Here is a 5607-nt window from a genome sequence, read left to right as displayed (position 1 = left end):
ATAAAATAAAATAAAATAAACTACGATAAAAATAAAATAAAAAAAGATTTGAAAATATTTTATGAGGATTTTGAAAAAAGTGAGGAGAGTGGTTAGGATATTTTTGAAAAATATATGATTTTAAAAATCTTAAAAGGATATGATTTGAAAAATTTTGACCAAGTCAACCCAAGAAATTCGAAAATTATGAGAAATTAAAGGAAAGATAATTTATTTATTTTTGAGTTTTATTATGAAAGAGAAAAACACACAAAAGACATAAGACTTAAAATTTTTAGATCCAATGCTCCTTGTTTTCAAAAATTTTGGAGGGAAAACACCAAGGCACACCAAATTTAAAAATTTTAAGATCAAAACACAAAGAAGACGCAAGAACACCTTGAAGACTCACAAGAACAACAAGAACAAAAGAAAGAACACCAAACATAAAATTTTTAGAAAACCAAAACAAAATTTTTGAAAACTAAAGAAAAATTAACAAGAGAATACCAAACTTAAAATTTGGCACAAAATTTAATCAAAGAAAAATTATTTTTGAAAAAAATTTTAAAAAGAAGATACCCAATTACCAAGAACACAAGCACAATGTTCTAGCCAACTGAGCTATAAATGTAACGTGTTTTAAAAAGTTATTTTTAAAGGAAAACAAAAACATGCAATTCGAAAATTGAAAGATAAAGAAAAGCATGCAACTGACACCAAACTTAAAACATGACACTAAACTCACATAAAAACTCAAAATTAATAAAGAAAAATAATATTTTTGAAAAATTTTTGAGAAGAAAATAAAAGACTCTGACCCAAAAGACAAAATTTTCCTAATCTAAGCAACAAGATTCACCGTCAGTTGTTCAAACTCAGACAATCCCCGGCAACGGCACCAAAAACTTGTTGCACAAAATTGTAAATCACACTTTTCACAATTCGTACCACTAACCAGCAAGTGCACTGGGTCGTCCAAGTAATACCTTACGTGAGTAAGGGTCGAATCCCAAGGAGATTGTTGGCTTGAAGCAAGCTATGGTTATCTTGTAACTCTTAGTCAGGATAATAATAATTCTCAGTTTTGACTGGTAGTAAATAAAAAGCATGGATTAAATAATACTTGTTATGCAGTAATGGAGAATATGTTGGAGTTTTGGAGATGCTTTGTCTTCTGAATCTCTGCTTTCCCCCTGTTTTCTTCTTCACGCACGCAAGGTTCCTGCTATGGCAAGCTATGTGTTGGTGGATCACCGTTGTCAATGGCTACCATCCGTCCTCTCAATGAAAATGGTCCAGATGCGCTGTCACCGCACGGCTAATCATAAGTCGATTCTCATTCATGTTGGAATAGGATCCATTGATCCTTTTGCGTCTGTCATTACGCCCAACCCTTGTGAGTTTGAAGCTCGTCACAGTCATTCAATCCCTGAATCCTACTCGGAATACCACAAACAAGGTTTAGACTTTTCGGATTCTCAAGAATGCTGCCAATGGATTCTAGCTTATACCACGAAGATTCTGATTAAGGAATCCAAGAGATACTCATTCAATCGAAGGTAGAATGGAGGTGGTTGTCAGGCACGCGTTCATAAATTGAGAATGGTGATTAGTGTCACGGATCATCACATTCATCATATTGAAGTGCGAGTGAATATCTTAGATAGAAACAAGCGTGTTTGAATAGAAAATAGAAATAATTGCATTAATTCATCGAGACGCTGCAGAACTCCTCACCCCCCAACAATGGAGTTTAGAGACTCATGCCGTCAAAGAGTATAAAGTTCAGATCTAAAAATGTCATGAGATACAAAATAAATGTCTAAAAGTTGTTTAAATACTAAACTAGTAACATAGGTTTATAGAAAATGAGTAAACTGAGATAGATAGTACAGAAATTCACTTCTGGGACCCACTTGGTGTGTGCTAGGGCTGAGCTTTGAGCTTTACACATGCATAGGCTGTTTCTGGAGTTAAACGCCAGGCTGTAACCTGTTTTGGGCGTTTAACTTCAACTTGTAATCTGTTTCTGGTGTTTAACGCCAGAATGGAACATGGAACTGGCGTTAAACGCCAGTTTACATCATTTATCTTCAAGAAAAATATGGAGTATTATATATTTCTGGAAAGCCCTGGATGTCTAATTTTCAAACCAATTGAGAGCGCGCCAATTGGACTCCTAGAGCTCCAAAAAATCCATTCCGAGTGCAGGGAGGTCAGAATCCAACAGCATCAGCAGTCCATTTTTAGCCTGAATCAGATTTTTGCTCAGATCCCTCAATTTCAGTCAGAAAATATCTGAAATCACAGAAAAATACACAAACTCATAGTAAAGTCCAGAAATATGAATTTTTCCTAAAAACTAATAAAAATATACTAAAAACTACATGAAAATACCCCAAAAAAGCGTATAAAATATCCGCTCATCAGAGCGCCGCAACAAGTGCCGATTTACATACCTCAGAGAGCTGATTGTTGGCGACCACCCATCTGAAGAACAACCAGACACTCCGGACTCCACCTCACCTTCCAGCACCGGGAGCCATGACGACCCCGACTGTGGAGATGCTGTTACCAGCCCCCCTTTGTTTCTGACTGATGGCACCGAGGATGGTGCCAAGCTTTAAGTGTGGGGAGGTCGGTCAGTACCTGACTTTCGGAGGTAATTGCTTTTTCTTAACACCAATAGGTTATTTCTTTTCTTTTGTTAGACAGGATAGATTGCACAGTAATATGTGTTTGCATGCATGTTTATTTGGTTGAAAAACAAGTTACTTTTTAAGACCCCATTTTTGAAAATTTTAACTAATTCAAATTTAAATTCTATGTTAAACTTGTTTGAAGCTTGTATTTGGAACATGAATTATAGCTAAGAACACACAACCCGTGAGTTTCGAGCTTAATTGTATGGTTACATTATTTAACCATGATATTTATTCTTGTGTGTGTGTTCTTCTCTATAATTACAATCTTTACTTTGTTCCACTATATATGTCCATTGTTTAGTGTATTTACATGTATGCATATGATTGAGGCCATCATTTGTTATTAGCCCACTTATCCCAATTAGCCTACCATTTCAATTACCTTTGTTTGCCACTTTGAGCCTTTTAATCCCCATTTGTTCTTTATATGACCACATCACTAGTCTTAAGCGAAAAAATAATTAATTACCCCAATTGAATCTTTGGTTAGCTTAAGATAGTGTGTTGACTAAGTGTGAGAAAATTGTGGGAACATGGGTTGATAGGAATGTTTTATGTTTCTACTTTATTTACATATTGGGAATTTGGGTGCCTACTCATGTGAAAAAGGAAAAAACATATGCATTGAAATGTTATATTTGTTTTCAAGTTAAAAAAAGAGAGAGAAAAACCAAAAATATTCAAATAATTAAGTAGAAAAGTGAATAAGGGAGCAAAATTACCCCAATGTCAAGTTTAAAGAAAGATCAATGCATATGTGATAAAATTAAAGAAAAGTTGATGCATGAGTATTTAATGCAAAAGTGAGAATTTTGAGTAGCTAGACATGATTTTAAATTTTCAGAGAGTGTGCGTATGTTAGGTGATAGTTTAGGTTACTCAAAGATTCAATTTATAGCTCACTTGGCTATACATATACCCTCACCCTTACCTTAGCCCCATTACAACCTTGAAAAAGACCTCATGATATTTGCATTGGTGCATTAAATATTTGTTAATTGGTTAGATAAAGAATAATGTTTTAGAAAGCATGACTAGAGAAGAGTAGAGTGATCAACCCTAGACACTTGAGAGACTAGAGTGTATATACACCACCAGTGAGGGTTCAATGCTTGATTCTATGTTCCCTGCTTTCATGAGCTGTCTTCTTAAAAGTTTAATTGCTTCTTATTGTATGATTTGAATTAGTGGAATTTGATTTATGCCTGTCTTGGAGAACCTGTTTACTTTTGATCAAGTAGATAGAAATATCTTAGCATATAGTTGTATTCATATACATAGGTTGCATTGCATTGCATTGTATGAGTCTTACTTTTCCCTACTCATTCTTTTTGTCTCCTTGAGCTTAGCATGAGGACATGCTAATGTTTAAGTGTGGGGAGTTTGATAAACCACTATTTTATGGTTTATCTTGTGCTAATTTGGGTGGTTTTTATCAACTCTTTACTCACTTATTCATATGATTTGCATGATTTTACAATTCCTTCCCAATTTTGTTCCATGGTTGAAAACTTGTTCCCTAGACATCTAAATTGTATATTTTTAATTCCCCTTATACCATTCGATGCCGTGATCTGTGCGTCAAGTGTTTTCAAGCTTTATAGGGTAGGAATGGCTCAGAGGGTGGAGAGGAAGCTTGCAAAAATAGAAGAAACGCAAGGAAACAAAAGAGCTGACCAGCAAGGAGTGACGTGGATGCGCACTCGGCGCGCACACGCACATTAGCACATTCACACATAGATGCGCACGCGCACCTGTGCGTACACGCAACAGGTAAAGAGGATAAATCGACACCGCGCGCACCTGGCGGCTGGCGCGCACGCATGACATGCGCGACATACAACAGTTGCAGAAAAATGCTGGGGGCAATTTCGGGCCAGTTTTGGATCCATTTTCCGGCCCAGAAAATACAGACTAGAGCCAGGGAAGAGCAGAGACTCAACACATTCTCATTACGCATAGTTTTAGTTTTAGTTTTGAATCTAGAGAGAGAATTCTACTACTTCCTCTAGGTTTTCTTCACATTCATAGTTCTTAGAATTTTATTGCTTTTTGCTTTTGCTTAGGATATTGAGAAGAGTCATTACCTCCGTTGAAGCTTTACTATTCTAGTTTGTTTCTCTATTCCTTCACTCTTTTTATTGCCCATTAACCCTGTTTGGATAAGTATGTTTATGATTTTGGGATTTATTAATGCAAAGAACCATTTTTACTTTTAATTAATTTTTAGTTATTATTTATCATGTCTTCCTTTTATTCTCTTCTTAACCCTGTGAAAGTTATATTCATGTTAATGGAGTAGTTTCCTAACTTGATTGGGAGTTGATTAAAAGGAGAACCTTGAGTTGAATTACTCAAGTGTTAATTTTAATTGGGAGTTGTTGGTTGATTCTCTAGTCTCTGACTCTGATCCTTTCTTAGGAAAGGATTAGGACGCGAGCGATAGGGTTAGTTGGTTAGTTACTTGACTTTCCCTTATTATATAAGGGATGACCAAGTAGAACAACAACCTTTTATTATTAGATTTGGGGAAATTCAACAAGGATAGAACTTCCAATTAATCTTCTCCCGATCAAGGCTTTTATTTGAATTATATAAATTCACTCGTTAATTTATGTTGCTTAAACTCACTATTATTTAATTTTCTGTTTCTCAACTAAAAAATTTCTTGGAAAACCTCTGACCAATAAGCTGCACCCTTTTGTCAACTCGTTGGGAGACAACCTGGGACTCATACTCCCAGTATTTTTATTCTAAAATTGTGACAAACCCTTCCTAATTTGATAAGCGGATTTTAGTCGATTGAGAACTGTACTTGCAACGATGTTTCCTCTATAAATTCTTAATCGGCCAATTTCTGCCGCGTCAATCCTCCAGAAGGAGTGGTGGCTGCCCTTACTAAGGTAGATTCACTCCCGTT

The sequence above is a fragment of the Arachis duranensis genome, chromosome 7 (assembly GCF_000817695.3).
Source record: "Arachis duranensis cultivar V14167 chromosome 7, aradu.V14167.gnm2.J7QH, whole genome shotgun sequence".
NCBI lineage: Eukaryota > Viridiplantae > Streptophyta > Magnoliopsida > Fabales > Fabaceae > Arachis > Arachis duranensis.
Note: the sequence above shows the minus strand (reverse complement) of the source record.